The 17,891-nt window shown below is 45.2% G+C and overlaps 1 protein-coding gene across 2 annotated transcripts in view; it reads left to right on the top strand.

Moving 5' to 3' along the window:
* Nucleotides 1-17,891, top strand: part of ENTPD1 (ectonucleoside triphosphate diphosphohydrolase 1) — a 98,112-nt gene that overhangs the window by 10,970 nt on the left and 69,251 nt on the right. The window contains exons 2-3 of one of the 2 annotated variants that reach the window (XR_013346748.1): nt 10,008-10,070; nt 10,493-12,433. The exons of the other annotated variant lie outside the window; for it this stretch is intronic. The gene's annotated coding sequence lies outside the window, so the exon portion shown is untranslated. Of the gene's footprint in view, nt 1-10,007; nt 10,071-10,492; nt 12,434-17,891 lie in introns of those variants that run through there. 2 annotated transcript variants of the gene reach the window in all.

Raw genomic sequence — 17,891 nt, 5'->3', positions numbered from 1 at the left:
TACAGCTCACTTCAGCGAATGCATAAAGTGGAAAATGCAGTGAGGATTTTTTATACACAGTTGGCAACGGGCTTTGTTGCAAGGATAGGTTCCTGGGTTAGTGGTTCTGTTGTGTGGTATGTGGTTGCTGGTGAGTATTCGCTTCAGGTTGGGGGGCTGTCTGTAGGCAAGGACTGGCCTGTCTCCCAAGATTTGTGAGAGTGTTGGGTCATCCTTCAGGATAGGTTGTAGATCCTTGATAATGCATTGGAGAGGTTTTAGTTGGGGCTGAAGGTGACGACTAGTGGCGTTCTGCTATTTTCTGTGTTAGGCCTGTCCTGTAGTAGGTAACTTCTGGGTACTCTTCTGGCTCTGTCAATCTGTTTCTTCACTTCAGCAGGTAGGTATTGTACTTCTAAGAATGCTTGACAGAGATCTTGTAGGTGTTTGTCTCTGTCTGAGGGGTTGGAGCAAATGTGGTTGTATTGTAGAGCTTGGCTGTAGACAATGGACCATGTGGTGTAGTCTGGGTGAAAGCTGGAGGCATGTAGGTAGGAATAGCTGTCAGTAGGTTTCCGGTATAGGGTGGTGTTTATGTGACCATCGCTTATTAGCACCGTAGTGTCCAGGAAGTGGATCTCTTGTGTGGACTGGACCAGGCTGAGGTTGACGGTGGGATGGAAACTGTTGAAATCATGGTGGAATTCCTCAAGTGCTTCTTTTCCATGGGTCCAGATGATGAAGATGTCATCAGTATAGCGCAAGTAGAGTAGGGGCATTAGGGGACGAGAGCTGAGGAAGCGTTGTTCTAAGTCAGCCATAAAAATGTTGGCATACTGTGGGGCCATGCGGGTACCCATAGCAGTGCCGCTGATTTGAAGGTATACATTGTCCCGAATGTGAAATAGTTATGGGTGAGGACAAAGTCACAAAATTCAGCCACCAGGTTTGCCGTGACATTATCGGGGATACTGTTCCTGACAGCTTGTAGTCCATCTTTGTGTGGAATGTTGGTGTAGAGGGCTTCTACATCCATAGTGGCCAGGATGGTATTTTCAGGAAGATCACCGATGGATTGTAGTTTCCTTAGGAAGTCAGTGGTGTCTCGAAGATAGCTGGGAGTGCTGGTAGCGTAGCACCTGATGCAGGAGTCTACATAGCCAGACAATCCTGCTGTCAGGGTGCCAATGCCTGAGATGATGGGGCGCCCAGGATTTCCAGGTTTATGGATCTTGGGTAGTAGATAGAATATCCCAGGTCGCGGTTCCAGGGGTGTGTCTGTGCGGATTTGATCTTGTGCTTTTTCAGGGAGTTTCTTGAGCAAATGGTGTAGTTTCTTTTGGTAACCCTCAGTGGGATCAGATGGTAATGGCTTGTAGAAAGTGGTGTTGGAGAGCTGCCAAGCAGCCTCTTGTTCATATTCCGACCTATCCGTGATGACAACAGCACCTCCTTTGTCAAATCAGCAGCACTGCTATGGGTACCCGTGTGGCCCCACAGCATGGCAACATGTTTTATGGCTGACTTAGAACAACGCTTCCTCAGCTCTCGTCCCCTAATGCCCCTACTCTACTTGCACTATACTGATGACATCTTCATCATCTGGACTCATGGAAAAGAAGCTCTTGAGGAATTCCACCATGATTTCAACAATTTCCATCCCACTGTCAACCTCAGCCTGGACCAGTCCACACAAGACATCCACTTCCTGGACACTATGGTGCTAATAAGCAATGGTCACATAAACACCACCCTATACCGGAAACCTACTGACTGTTATTCCTACCTACATGCCTCCAGCTTTCACCCACACCACACGGTCCATTGTCTACAGCCAAGCTCTACAATACAACCGCATTTGCTCCAACCCCTCAGACAAACACCTACAAGATCTCTATCAAGCATTCTTAGAAGTACAATACCTATCTGCTGAAGTGAAGAAACAGATTGACAGAGCCAGAAGAGTACCCAGAAGTCACCTACTACAGGACAGGCCTAACACAGAAAATAGCAGAACGCCACTAGCCGTCACCTTCAGCCCCCAACTAAAACCTCTCCAACGCATTATCAAGGATCTATAACCTATTCTGAAGGACGACCCATCACTCTCACAGATCTTGGGAGCCAGGCCAGCCTTTGCCTACAGACAGCCCCCCAACCTGAAGCAAATACTCACCAGCAACTACATACCACACAACAGAACCACTAACCCAGGAACCTATCCTTGCAACAAAGCCCATTGCCAACTGTGCCCACATATCTATTCAGGGGACACCATCACAGGGCCTAATAACATCAGCCACACTATCAGAGGCTCATTCACCTGCACATCTGCCAACGTGATAGATGCCATCATGTGCCAGCAATGCCCCTCTGCCATGTACATTGATCAAACTGGACAGTCTCTACGTAAAAGAATAAATGGACACAAATCAGATGTCAAGAATTATAACATTCATAAACCAGTCGGAGAACACTTCAATCTCTCTGGTCACGCAATTACAGACATGGAAGTTGCGCTATTACAACAGAAAAACTTCAAAACCAGACTCCAGCGAGAGACTGCTGAATTGGAATTCATTTGCAAAATGGATAGAATTAACTTAAGCTTGAATAGAGACTGGGAGTGGCTAAATCATTATGCAAGGTAACCTATTTCCCCTTGTTTTCTCCTACCCCCCTCCTCCCCACTGTTCCTCAGACGTTCTTGTTAAACCCTGGATTTGTGCTGGAAATAGCCCACCTTGATTATCATACACATTGTAAGGAGAGTGATCACTTTAGATAAGCTATTACCAGCAGGAGAGTGGGGTGGGGGGAGAGAAAACCTTTTGAAGTGATAAACACCCATTTTTTTCATAGTCTGTGTGTATAAAAAATCCTCACTGCATTTTCCACTTTATGCATCCGATGAAGTGAGCTGTAGCTCACGAAAGCTTATGCTCAAATAAATTGGTTAGTCTCTAAGGTGGCACAAGTACTCCTTTTCTTTTTGTGAATACAGACTAACACAGCTGCTACTCTGAAACTTGTTGTATTAAGTGTCTTAAAGATCGCCCTGAATATAAAACCAGTCTATAGAAGCTCCATAATTAAGGTTGCAAGCAGGGTTCCATTATGAGCCCTATATTCACTCCCTTCTTCCTGTCTCAGAAAATTATCAGCTTAAGTTTGGCATGTCAGCAGTTAACATGCTAAACTTATTTTCATTCTACTGTAGTTTGAAGGCAAATCGTCAAACCAACTTTGAATTAGTGATCCTTAAATCTGAGACTTTTTTTTAGCATTCTGCTCCCCAGAATTGATTATCCTTCACTTACACTAGGTTCAGTCATGATCACCTCTGCTGAGGGCAGTTGAGTGACACTGGGGTAACACTTGAGAGAAGAATGAGGCCTAAAGTATTTAATTTGTTTGGGTTCCTTATGCTAGAAAACATTTGATCATAAAAATTACACATTAAAAACAGATGAAAACCATTTAGTCTATGATCTAGAGCAGACATTTCAAACTCTGGGGCCTGGCCCCATCTGAGGGAAAGGAGCTGAATTAGGACTCGCTTCTGTTTACAGTCCTAAAATTAAGAATATGCCAGTGGCTGGGAACCTCCCTGTTAAAGTCCTTCCTGCACCCAGCTGGGTTGCAGGGACTCAGTGTAGATTTTCCTGCACTGACTCCTCCAGCCCCCATGGAATCTGCTGTTGAGTTGACATTTAGTGCAGGCAGAGGTGCTGCCTCCTCTACTCAATGCTTCCCCTGCTGGTGCACAGGCAGATGGAAAAGACAGAGTTAAGCGGAGGAAGGAGTTTGTCATCTCAGGGCCTTGCTGGCAAGGTGTGGCCTGGGCTTTTCAGATCGTAACAGGAAGTAGGGCCACAATGGGTGAGTCTGCACTGGGATTCCCTCAAAAATTCTTCATTGCCCCCAATAATTCCTTTCCAAGCTGCCAGACTCTCCTGTCACCACCCATGTTTCCCTGACTCCCTTCAAAGCTTTTGATACGGTCTCCCACAGTATACTTGCCAGCAAGTTAAAGAAGTATAGATCGTTGGGCTCAACAGGTAGTAATCAATGGCTCGATGTCTAGTTGGCAGCCGGTATCAAGTGGAGTGCCCCAGGGGTCGGTCCTGAGGCCAGTTTTATTCAACATCTTCATTAATATTCTGGATGATGGAATGGATTGCACCTCAGCAAGTTTGCGGATGACACTAAGATGGGGGGAGAGGTAGATACCTTGGAGGATAGGATACCTCAGAGTGACCTAGACAAATTGGAGGATTGGGCAAAAAGAAATCTGAGGTTTATCAAGGACAAGTACAGAGTCCTGGACTTAGGAAGGAAGAATCCCATGCCCTGCTACAGGCTGGGGACTGACTGGCTAAGCAGCAGTTCTGCAGAAAAGGATATGGGGATTACAGTGGATGAGAAACTGGATATGATTCAGCAGTGTGCCCGTGTTGCTAAGAAGGCATATTGGGCTTTATTATTAGAAGCATTGCCAGCAGATTGAGGGAAGTGACTATTCCCCTATATTCAGGACTGGTGAGGCCACAGCTGGAGTATTGTGTCCAGTTTGGGCCCCCCTCCCCACCAACTACAGAAAGGATGTGGACAAATTGGAGAGAGTCCAGCGGAGGGCAACGAAAATGATTCGGGGGCTGTGGCACGTAACTTATGAGGAGAGGCTGAGGGATCTGGGGTTTAGTCTGCAGAAGAGAACAGTGAGGGGGGGATTCGATAATAGCCTTCAACTACTTGAAGGGGGATTCCAAAGAGGATGGAGCTCGGCTGTTCTCAGTGGTGGCAGAAGACAGAACAAGGAACAATGGTCTCTGGTTGCAGTGGGGGAGGTCTAAGTTGGATATTAGGAAACACTGTTTCCCTAGGAGGGTGGTGGAATCTCCATCCTTAGAGGTTTTTAAGATCCAGCTTGATAAAGCCCTGGCTGGGATGATTTAATTGGGGTTGGTCCTGCTTTGAGCAGGGGATTGGACTAGATGACCTCCTGAGGTCTCTTCCAACCCTTATCTTCTAGGATTTTATGAATATCCTGCTCCCCACTAGCTTCCACTTTCAGCTCCTGACAGATTAAATGTGGCAGTGACCACATGAACATACAGCAGTGAACTGAAAAGGACCACAGGTCTGGATTGTCAGATTATTGTGGAAAAGAGATTTTTAAAGTTGTTTAGAAGTATTTTTAAAAAAGTAAAAATGCTGCTCCCTAAATACATTCCTGCAGTTCCTAAAATAGTACAATTAATTCTGCCCTGGATATGTTAATACTACTCCTAAGATTAGCACTATATAGTATAAAAAAGGACATGCTAAATGCATTGATGATGGGCGATCATTCATTACCGAGTATGATCATCTTCCATGGGAGTTATAGGTCCTCAGGTGGCTAATAAGGCTAATCCTTGACCCACAAGTTCTATTACAATGAGGGCAGATGTTTTCAGGCTCAGGAGGAAGCTCTTGACCATGACTGGAGATCAGTCTCTCCTTCCTCCTGTGCCTCTGTCCTCTTCAGCTTGTCAGCGAGCAAGTTCAAAATGCAGGGGACCATCACGTAGGACTTCACTCTATTTTAAGTGATCCTGGGCAAGTGTTTCCCAAGTATCGATGTCAATATTATTTTTTTTTTTTAAGGTTGTCCTTCAGCAAGTCCTTATAATGCTTCTGTTGTCCACCCACATTATGGTACCATTCTTTCAGCTGAGAGAGCAGGACCTGTTTTGGGAGGCGATGGTCTGGCATCCGGACAACGTGACCAGTCCAGTGGACTTGCTGACGGATGATCATTGCCTTGATCTTGCTCTTTGCCTCTTCCAGAACACTGATATTGGTGCGCCTGTCTTCAACTTTGATCTTCAGAATCTTACGAAGGCAGCGTTACAGCTGGCATTGAAATCACTTACAGAATGGATGGAAAGCTTTTCAGGCTTAGCAGGCTGAAAGCCAAGACTAAGATTTTTCACATCATCTATTGTGGATCTTCAGTATGCTGATGACAACGCAATCTTTGCCCACTCTGAGAAAAATCTTCAAACTATCTTGAATGTGTTTGCCGATGCTTACGCATGTCTTAGAGCACTTTAGTCTTCTTGATATTAAGACTGACACTATCAGCCCTCTCCAAATGAGGTATTACATGCCCCATCTATCAAAATCAATGGAGTGGCACTGGAGAAAGTCGATCACTTCTACCTTGGAAGTCCTCTTTCATCCAAGGCAGATGTTGATGCAGAAATTCAACACTGCCTGAGCTGTGCCAGTGTAGCTTTTTCTCGTTTACAGCACAGGGTCTTTGAAGATCACGACATTCGAACAGATACCAAGCTTCTTGTTTATCAAGGCATTATCCTTCCAACACTGTTTGTTTGGGTCCAAAACTTGGACAACCTATAGACACCACTTGAAAGTCCTTGAGAGGCTAAATGCATTAAAAATTAGCTAACTGACGGATCTCAAAAAGTAGTTGTCGTTGAGAAATCATCACTGAACAGATGTTTCTAATTTTTTTGGACTCAACACTATTCATTATTTTTAATCAATGATCTGGAAGGTAATATAAAATTGACAAATGATTTTGTAGAATGACAAATGATGAGGACAGGGTGATCATACAGAGCAATCTGGATCACTTCGTAAACTGCTGGACACATTAAATATGCATTTTTAATATAGCCAAATGCAAAGTGGATATATAAACAGGAGTAGTACTAGTGATTGAAGTAGGGAGGTGATTTTTACCTCTGCAAATGGCATTGGTGCACATATTTTCAAAAGGATATTGAAAATTGGAGAAGGCACAGAGGAGAGCCATAAATTATTAAAGGGCTGGAAAAAATGTCTTTAACTCTCTGTGTAAGAGCTCAATCTGTGTAGTTTGTCAGGCAGAAGATTGAGAGGTGACTTGATCAGTGTCTAAGCCTAGATCTCAAAGGTATGTAGGCTGCTGATTTCCACTGAAATAGGTTGAAGTTATGAGCCTTCACAGGCAAACAGTTGCGGGTACTAAAGAGCTGTTTAATTTGGAGAAAGATGTAAGAAGAACCACTGGCTGGAATTTAAAGCTGGACAAATTAAAATTAGAAGTAAGGCACAAGTGTTTAGCAGTGGGGGGGATTAATCATTGGAACAAACTACTAAGGGAAGTGGTGGATTTATCTCTGGGCTGTGGCAGGAGGGTATGGGCTCTGGGCTGGGGGGTGCGGGTTCCAGGAGGGGGCCAGAAATGAGGGGTTCAGGGCATTGGAGGAGGCTCTGGGCTGGGGTGAGGGGTTGCAGTGTGGGGGGTGAGGGCTCCAGCTGGGGCTCTGGTATGGGGCTGGAGATGAGGGATTTGGAGTGCAGGAGGGGGGTTCGGACTAGGGCTGAGGGGTTTGGAGGGCGGGAGAGGGCTCTGGGCAGGGGATTGAGGTGCGGTGGGGGAGTGTATGAATGCTGGGCGTGCAGACTCTAGGATGAGGTGGGGATGAGGGGTTTGGGGTGTAGGTGGCTGCACCAGCCTGGGACCAAGGGGTTGGGAGGGGGATCAGGGCTGGGGAAGGGGGTTGGGGTGCAGGAGTAGGTCAGGGGTGCAGGTTATGGGCGGTGTTTACCTCAAGCAGCTCCTGGAAGCAGCAGCATGTCCCCACGCCGGTTCCTACATGAAGGCGTGGCCAGGCGACTCTGCATGCTGCCCTATCTGCAGGTGCAGCTCCCATTGGCCGTGGTTCCCAGCCAATGGGAGTTGCAGAACCGACACTTGGGGCGGGGGCAGCATGTGGAGCCCCCGGGCTTCCCCTACACGTAGGAGCTGGAGTGGGGACATACCACTGCTTCAGAGAGCCGCGCGGAGCCACGGTAGGCAGGGATCCTTCCCTAGCCCCCCTGTGCTGCCAACCGGACTTTTAACGGCCTGGTCAGTGGTGCTGACTGGAGCCACAAGGGTCCTTTTCAACTGGGTGTTCCAGTCAAAAACTGGACACCTGGCAATCCTACACAGAACAGGGTATGCGGGGTGATGGGAGCCCTGAAGTTTGAAAACCTACAGACTAGGTAATCAAATAGTCCCTTCAGGCCTTAAAATTTATGAAAGCAATAATTAATTCTCCCCCCAGTACACTAGTGCTTCCTGTAGCAGGGTCAACCACCTCCAAATATCCCCTTGTGGCCTCAAATGGGATTGCAGCACCCTCCTCAGTTTCCCCTTCTGTTCAGGTTCCCAGAAATAATTATAAAGGGTTTCTGTCCAATAACATCCCTTCTCAAGGCCCAGGTTTATTAACAAGTAATTTAAATACCAGATTTCAGAATAGCAGCCGTGTTAGTCTGTATTCGCAAAAAGAAAAGGAGTACTCGTGGCACCTTAGAGACTAACCAATTTATTTGAGCATAAGCTTTCATGAGCTGTAGCTTATGCTCAAATAAATTTGTTAGTCTCTAAGGTGCCACAAGTACTCCTTTAAATATCAGAGGGGTAGCCGTGTTGGTCTGTATCCACAAAAACAACGAGGAGTCCAGTGGCACCTTAAAGACGAACAGATTTATTTGGGCATAAGCTTTTGTGGATAAAAAACCCACTTCTTCAGATGCATGGAGTGAAAATTACAGATCAGGCATAAATATATTGGCACATGAAGAGAAGGGAGCTACCTCACAAGTGGAGAACCAGTGCTGACAAGGCCAATTCAGTCAGGGTGGATGTGATCAACACTGGTTCTCCACTTGTAAGGTAATTCCCTTCTCTTCATGTGCCAATATATTTATGCCTGTATCTGTAATTTTCACTCCATGCATCTGAAGAAGTGGGTTTTTTACCCACAAAAGCTTATGCCCAAATAAATCTTAGTCTTTAAGGTGCCACTGGACTCCTCGTTGTTTAAGTAATTCAAAATTGTCTTCAAAATAAAGGGCCAAAATAAGCAACTCCCAGCCCTTTCTATCTGGAGTTCTTTCACAGGCCTTTGCCAGCTTGGTCAAATCTCAGGCTCTAAGAGGTCAGCAGCCCAACCTCTTCCACTGCTCTTCCCAGCACCCCCTTGGATCCTCAGGGTCCCTGCAGTCTTCTGTCCCCCCCTGCCACTCCTACCCCTTCCTAACTGGAGTGTTTTGTGAGGCCCAAAGCTCTAAGCACAAGTCTCAGACAGGAGCCTCCTGCTTATTACAGCTCTCACCTATGTCTGCTTTCTTCTACCAGCTATAGTTCCCCAGGCTCTCCTGGCTGGCACCCTTTTAGCTGGAATGTTATCTCCCCCAGGTCTGGCCTGAGTTAATCACATGACCTTCTTTCATCACTAGATACCTTGGGAGGTGAGCTGATATCCTCACAGGTGAGGCTGAGGCCTCAGTTCCCCTTAAAGGGGCAAGCAACCACATGACACTTCCCCAAAAATAATACAATGAATGCCGTTTCTTCCTGTTTTCCTCTCCCCTTTTCCACTTGGGATGGACACATTTGCTGCTGTTGCTCCCATGGCTCTCTTTGCACTTGAAAGATATGCAGCCTCCCAGTTGCTCCTCTTCCTCTCTTCATCTTTCTCCTTCTTCCCTTGCCTTGAAGGAGTGGAGAGGCTCCTCTAAGAGAAGGAGCTGAGCAGCCCCAGTGAGACTAGTTGTTCCAGAGGAGGGAGTGGAGCCACTGCATTTTTTTTCCAAAGGAAGGAAGGAGGGAGCAGAGTGATTCCTGATCCTCTCCTCCTGCTCAGTCTGTTGAGCATTGGTGCTCGGCCTTGTCTGCTTCCTGCTCTTTCATCCTGTCCTGTGAAACATGGAGCTTCTCCAGTAACTGTTTCCTCTTCAAAACCAGCAGGTGGCTTCTGGGCTGCTTAGCTACTTGCTTGGAGGTCTCTGTTCCTTCAAGGGGAAGAGAGGAAAGCGGAGCAGATGGCCTAATACAAAGTGTTACAAATACATCTCAGACCCAGGATGATGGAGCAGCTGAAACAATGGACCAGGAACCCTAAACGTGTTCTGTCCCCCGGCTTGCTAGCTTCTGTCCTATGAGTTGCTATTGACTATTGCTTCATCTGTCTTTACAGAAATGAATATTCTGTGCACACAAAACAAGTTCATCCGTCTCACTGAAGCTTGCCTCAGTACTGGTAAGACTGTTTTATATATCTCAGTGATAATTGTTTAATATTCACTTGATGAATATTGCATCTAGCACATATGAAGATGGGCTTTTGCTAAGTAACATCCTGTTAAAGCAAATGTCGTCCTAGGTTAATTATACACAACACAAAGAGATTTTCTTTATTCATTCCAAATTTCTTGCTTTTTAATTTCATTGAGCGCTCCCTTGTTTTTACGTTATAGGCTTGGGGAACATGATTTCTAACAAACTTTCCTAGGCCATGCATTATTCTGTATCCTATCATGTTTCCTCTTGGTCTTCTCCTTCCCAAAAGTAAATTAGTCCTAGTCTCTTTAATCTCCCCTTATACGGAAGTCTCCTCCTCCCAGCCTCTAAGCATGTTCTTTGTCTTTCTCAGAATTTACCATTTCTAATCTCTGTTTTTAGTGATACCATTGTGACGGGCTGGATCACAGAAACCCTTTTGGGACTGCCACCTGATGTGCTGGGACTACCTTTGAGCCCGTTTTCCCTGCCAAGCTGGGACTTCAGTAGCTTGCCTTGTTTGAGCCAGACACGCTTGCCTGCTGCAAACACAGATCCAAGTCTGAACCACATCCCCCACAAGCTGCAGGCTTACCTGAAAACAGCTTAAGAAGTGCTCCTGTCTCCAGCACTCAGATACCCAGCTCCAATGGGATCCAAACCCCAAATAAATCCGTTTTACCCTGTATAAAGCTTATACAGTGTAAACTCATAAATTGTTCACCCTCTATAACACTGATAGAGATATCCACAGCTGTTTGCCTCCCCCCCCCGGTATTAATACATATTCTGGGTTAATTAATATGTAAAAAGTGATTTTATTAAATACAAAAAGTAGGATTTAAGTGGTTCCAAGTAATAACAGACAGAACAAAGTGAATTACCAAGCAAAATAAAATAAAACACCACAAGTCTAAGTCTAATACAGTAGAAAATTAAATGCGGGTAAATCTCACCCTCGGAGATGTTCCAATAAGCTTCTTTGACAGACTAGCCTCCTTCTAGTCTGGGCCAAATCCTTTCCCCTGGTACAATCCTTGTTCCAGCTCAGGTAGCAGCTAGGGGATTTCTCATGACTGCAGCCCCCTTTGTTCTGTTCCACCCCCTTATATATCTTTTGCACAAGGAGGGAATCCTTTGTCCCTCTCTGGGTTCCCACCCCTCCTTCTAAATGGAAAAGCACCAGGTTTAAGATGGATTCCAGTACCAAGTGACATTCTTCCCAGCCTAACTCACAGGAAGGCTTGCAAGTAAACAGAGCCATCCATAGTCAATTGTCCTAGTTGATGGGAGCCATCAAGATTCCAAACCACCATTAATGACCTGCACTTTGCATAATTACAATAGGACCTCAGAGTTGTATTTCATATTTCTAGTTTCAGATACAAAAGTGATTCCTTTATACAAAAAGGATGACCACACTCAGATTATAAATTTTGTAATGATACCTCACAAGTGACCTTTTGCATGAAGCATATTCCAGTTACATTGTATTCACACTTATTAGCATATTTTCATAAAATCGTATGGAGTGCAACGTCACAACCATATGAGAATGTGTCCCTGTTGCCCTTCTTCCTTGGGTGGTTCTGACTGCTGATCTTTGGTGGTGAAACAAGGAAGCGGTTCTTGACTTTACATGCAGGAACGTGTGAAGTGTTCCTCTGTCAAGGCCAGCGTTGACCTGTAGACAGATTCTTGAATCTGCCACCTGGCTTTGCTTCTCAAATATGTAGAAAGTGCTTACCACAGCTGCATGCATAACTTCCCTCTTCCCCTCCTTCTCTGCAACCTGCTGCAAGCAAAGACAATGTGGATCTATTTAATATTGCATTAGGGACTGGAAAAGGCACCTTCTGTTCTCTACTTCATGATTAATTGTTTCAGAAACCTTCATACCCATTTAATCGCCAGAGATCATCTCACTGGGTTTTAATTCCTGCAGATTTGTTCCAAGCTCCCATCCACCACACTTTTCTGTGGCTGTTTCCTTCCCTGCTCTCCTTCGGGAAGGATTCTCTCTGGCTTCCAGTGTAACCTTCTCCATTCCTCCCTCCTCTCCTGTTCCCTGGACATCAAGCTAGCATGTCCTAAATTTCAATCTGTGCTTGGATTTTAAGGCAGCCTGTCCTATCTCCTGGCAAATTTTAAACTAAAAAAAATTGTTTATATGTCATACAATTAATCTGTGGAATCTACTGGAGCAGGATATTGAGGCAAATAGCTTAGTAAGGCTAGAAAGAAGGGACTGGACACTTGTGTGAATAAATAGTTCATCTGCAATTATGCTAATTGTGATAAAATAATAAAGGCTTGTGATAAACAGACTTCAGCATTTAAGTTATCACCAGCTGGGTGTAGGAAAAATTTCTCCTGCTATTTCAGATGCAGTCAACTCTGGTTTTCAGCACCCCCAGTAGTAGGAGATTGGCAGCCATTTGTCAGCTTTGTTCTGATTTCCGGCTGAATTCTCCCTCCAGACCCTGAGCTGTGTGGAAATTACATCTGGTTTCCTCTTTTTTTTATTTTTGTATTTTAAAACTTCCTCCCCAGATTGTCGGGAACCTGATCAGAGTACAAATGCTTTTCTGCCTTTGGGAGTTTGTTTTCTTTATAGAAGCCTCAGTAACATAGGAGCTACGGTTGCCTTTCCATAGTTTGTAACAAACACTTAAAATTCTATCCATAAACAGAGGAAGAAAACAAGTCAAATAGCAAAAGCTGGATCCCGCTTCCCCTTCCAGACTGAGTCTAAATTAGCACGTTATGTGAGGCTACAGAGTCTGCCCTCCCCCCCCTCTGGGCCATGGGGAAGTTCCATAGACCCCCCGTTTCTCAAATGCAGCCACCAGGAGAGGTTCCCTGTGGCCATGGCAGTTTACTGGGGAGGGGGAGCATCAGCCCCTCCCCTTCCTCACTGTCGCTCCTGCATGCGCGGCCTCTCTAGAGACACAGGTGGGACACACAGGTGAGGAGGCGAGGTGAGCAGCGGGCAGGGCGGTGAGGAGGCGAGCGGCAAGGCAAGTGGTGGTGGGGGGCCTGGCAGGGGACTAAGGAGGCAAGCAGCGAGACAGCAGCAGGGTGAGGAGGCAGGAGGTGAGCCACCAGTGAGCGGGGGTTCTCATGGCTGGCAGGGGAGAGTCTGTGGCAGGGGAGTCAGGAGGCGAGCGGCAGGTGGGGGACTGAGGAGGGATGCAGGAGGCAAGCGGCGGGTGGGTGGGTAAAAGGAGGCGAGCAGCAGGTAGGGGACTGAGGAGGGAGGTGAGTGGCAGGTGGAGAGGTGAGGATGCAAGTGGTGGGTACATGGGCAGTGGATGGAGCCCCCCTTTGTGCACAATAACCCCCTCTGTACAGGAACCCTCCAGTGCCTGTACTGATGGATGTTAATTATGTAAGTATTCCAAAGAGAGAGAACTAGGAGCAATAGGATATAATTAAGACAAGGATAATTTAGGAGGAACCTCCAGAAACATTTCTGGACAACAAGATATTTCATACTGTGGAATAGTCTCCCAGAGGAAGTAGTGGAAGCCTCAGTGCTTAGAATGTTTAACCCCAGACTGAACAAAGCAATCATGGATATACTGAAGCTTTGCACTGGCCCTGGGGTGAATGGACTAGATGCTCTCTATGGTATGTTTGTTAGTGACAGAATGGATTCTGAGTATGGATTACTGCCCAGTTACCAACATTGGTGGTGGTATAGCCCACCTATTTAATGTGTGGTTTCTTTCTGAAAAGTGTCTAAAAATTACCCCTTCTTCCTGGACAGATCTGCTACCTCTCTTTATTCAGGGATGTATGTGCAGACTTTACTGACAACAGTTAATATAATGAGGTTGCACAGGTATAAAGGGCAGAATGTGGCCTGCAGAATCTTTGTTACTGCTCCTGGGATTACAAAGAGATGATAAACAGGTAGGCTGCAAAGTATTTTTATAGTCATTTTTCAGGGTTTAGCCATTCTTTGAAGCAGGGTGAATGTGTCACAAGCCAAATAGTAAACCAACCCTTCCTCTCTGCAGGAGCTCTAAGTGTGTGAAGGTGAGGGGCCAGGGCACAGAAGATGAATGTCTGTGGGATGGGGAGCCCAGATTTGTACGGTTGTGATTGGAATTGGTGGATGCAGCAAAGTTTGCAAAAATTAATTATAAATCAACTTCCCCCCTCCCCCCTACTTTCCCAGCTGTACTTTCCATTTTTCTTGTGTGTTTGGATCTGGGTGGTGAAATGTAGCAGATGGAAGTGAGGAAGGGCAAAGTTATCTCCTTTTAAGAGTAGCTCTTCCTCTCATATACAGTCTGGCCAGAGCGGAGGGAGTCTGCGTGTTAGATGACTTCAAAGACTGATGAATAATTGCTTTCTGTTTATGTCCAGGACACTATTTTTCTTTGAAAAGTGCCAGCACAGCCAGAGATATATCTGCCTCTACTTCCGTCCCAAAAGGGGAAGGAACAAGGTATTCTCTTTGGCAGCTTTTGCATACTATTACCAAACACTTTGTGGCACTCTTAGTGGAAGCCTGGGACTGAAGCAGGTTGCATTCATGAGTTAATTTCTGCCTTAGAAGCAGGTCACCCTGTGGTTTTTCATTAAGTTCCTTCTGAGTCATGCAGAGTTAAACTAACCCCTCCCACAGCCATGGACCGTTAAATAGCTCTGTTTCATGTGCACCTATCACTAAGCAGCTCAGAGCCCGCAGAGGCTGAGAAAGGAGGGGAGAGAACACTGGCACTGATGGACGAGCCAAAGGGTAAGAACAAAAATGAGTTGCTCTGAACTTAAAAAGCAAAATCCGCCTCTAGGAAGGAGGTGGGGGAGAGGAACTTTGGGGAGCTGTTCAAATGGCTCTGATGTCAGGCTCACCACAAACAAAAGTTTGACAAGTTAATGAATATTCATAAGATGTTTATACTCATTAAGATTTGTCATTCTGGAGTGAACTAATTTTGAGACCCTCCTGCAGCCAGATGCATCTCAGAGCAGCACAGACTACACAGTCACATTCATTTCTCATTACAGAACTCAATGCATATGTTCTGAGACGATAAATTCATTGTCAGATAGATTTATTTTGGTCTCTGCTGCATGCAGTTGTCTACGTTCCTTTCCTATTGTGAAATTAGCACACAATTTTCATCTTGGAGTTCAGTTTCTCAGACAGTGTAGAGGGGCACTGACAAGTGATCCTGAGCCACTGTGTGTGTGTGTGTGTGTGTGTGTGTGTTGATGGGGGAGGGGAAGAACGACTTGCTGTGTCTGTAAAGAAAAGAGAGGAGGCAAGATGTTTATGACCTTTGGCCCTGGGGCTGTGTTATGTGAATGTCAGCCCAGAGGGTTCCCAGTTGTTGTTTCCCTGCAGTTTGAAGAAAGCAGGTATGTGTGAAATTAGCCCCCGGGGGATCATGTCACCCTCAAGGTTCTTCTCATTTTTCGGTGACACGGGGGGGGGGAGGGAGGGGGGAGGTGTTTCTTGCAGAGGGTGCTTCTGGTGGTATAAGTCTTGCCATGAGACCTCTCAACACAGGGCAGGGAATGGGCAAAAAAGGGCAAGTGTGTGGAGGGGCATAAAGGTGTGAGGGTGCCCTGCTGGGGGGTAAGGACATGAGGGGATATGAAGGTGCTGCTGCAGCAGGACACAAGGAGTTCTCAAAGCCTGGGGACTCTTGGTACACAGCTGGGAGGAATCTCACAGCAATAAGTTTAGAGCAGAGAGTCTCTTATGGAGGCAGGTGAGGAGAGACTGATTCTTAGCCCATGTTTGGTGGTGGCGTAGTTGTTTGACAGCAGGGTGGTTCCTGCTAGAGCTAACAGTTGCTCTCCATTCTGGTGCTGGCACCTCTGATTTATCATCCTGGTGACCTGAGTAGATACCAGGTGACACCTGTAGCACGTTGGCATGAGGTTTCACATCATCAATGTACACACCCTGGAGCTGAGCTTCAGCCAAACATTGACATCAGCATGGCAACCTTTTTCACAGAGCAGCCTGCAGCAAAATTTAAGTCTTCACCTTTTCTCAGGTTTCAGAGTAACAGCCGTGTTAGTCTGTATTCGCAAAAAGAAAAGTAGTACTTGTGGCACCTTAGAGACTAACCAATTTATCTGAGCATAAGCTTTCGTGAGCTACAGCTCACATCCGATGAAGTGAGCTGTAGCTCACGAAAGCTTATGCTCAAATAAATTGGTTAGTCTCTAAGGTGCCACAAGTACTCCTTTTCTTTTCACCTTTTCTCAATACATGATGAGGCTTCTAGATGGCATTGTCATGTAGCCTTCCTTTTATAATCAGCTGGAATATTACACATAGCAGAAAACATATCTATCATCTGTTATGTTCAACATCTGGCAGAAACATTTCCTACTTTAGAATCTGCTTTTTCTGTCTGGCCATTTTACACTCTGTACCATAACTTGTACTTTACAGTCTGTTGTGATCTATAATTCAGGCTGATGTGAGGATATGTAGCAAGAATCCAGGCAAGCAGGAGTCTGGGCAAAGTTCTAGGCAGAAACTTTGCAGTGAAACGGAGAGAAACTTTAGGGATAATATTGTTTCTTCTTCTATTAAAGTTCTTTGTTCAGTGTTAGAAGAAAGTGACTCTTTCTGTAATTCTTTATCATTGTCACAATGACAGGGTGTCAGCAGGTGATTCATTTTGAACCAGAATAAATAAAATGCCAAATTTCAGCTCTCCTCAAGATTTTTGAGGAGCCCACTGGATGGTCTAAGTGAAAGAGTTAGGTTTATTAAGAACAAAAATTATAGCAGTGGTACAGGCTTGTTACTAGATGGAGATAGTAAAATTGTTGGCAATTATGCAGCAACGTTTAATATTTCTGTTTTGTCTTTTGAAAGAAGGAAGATGATTTAGTCATATCAGATGAGGCGGCTGAACCATTTTCCAGTCCATTAGTAACAAAGGATGCTAAACAACATTTACCAGGTATAGGCATTTTTTAAATGCACAAGCCCAAATAACTTGCACTCAAGAATCCTAAAAGAGGTGGCTGAGGAGATCTCTGGCTGATATTCATTTTTTAGTAAATCTTGGAATACTGGGGAAATTCCAGAAGACTGGAAGAGATCTAATGTGGTGGTGTTCAAAAAGACCAAGTGGAACAATCTGGGTAATGATAGCCTGACATCAGTCCCAGGTAAAAAGATACAAAATACACAGGATTTCATTCATAACTAGTTAAAAGACAGGAATATAATTAATGCCAATCAACGTGGTTTTATAGAAAATAGTCTTGACAGACAAACTTGATTCAACTTTTATGAGATTAGAAGTTTGATAGACAAAGGTAATTGCATAGACTTTTGTAAGGTGTTTGACTTAGCACTTCACAGCAATTTACAATATCAATAACCAGGATGCTATTTTTTAATGTACATGCAAAAAAAAAGGAGTACTTGTGGCACCTTAGAGACTAACCAATTTATTTGAGCATAATCAAGAACTAGCTAATTGGCAGATCTCAATAAGTAATTCACAATTATTACTGAATGGAGGTGTTTCTAGTGGTGGATTGGACATTACCGTTTTGAGTTGTATTCATTTGTATTTGAGTTGTATTTGACTTTAGCAAAGCTTTTGACACGGTCTCCCACAGTATTCTTGTCAGCAAGTTAAAGAAGTATGGGCTGGATGAATGCACTATAAGGTGGGTAGAAAGTTGGCTAGATTGTCGGGCTCAACGGGTACTGGTCAATGGCTCCATGTCTAGTTGGCAGCCGGTGTCAAGTGGAGTGCCCCAGGGGTCGGTCCTGGGGCCGGTTTTGTTCAATATCTTCATA

Source organism: Eretmochelys imbricata, chromosome 7 (genome assembly GCF_965152235.1).
Source record: "Eretmochelys imbricata isolate rEreImb1 chromosome 7, rEreImb1.hap1, whole genome shotgun sequence".
Taxonomy (NCBI): Eukaryota; Metazoa; Chordata; order Testudines; family Cheloniidae; genus Eretmochelys; species Eretmochelys imbricata.
This window is presented reverse-complemented; position numbering and strand designations above follow the sequence as displayed.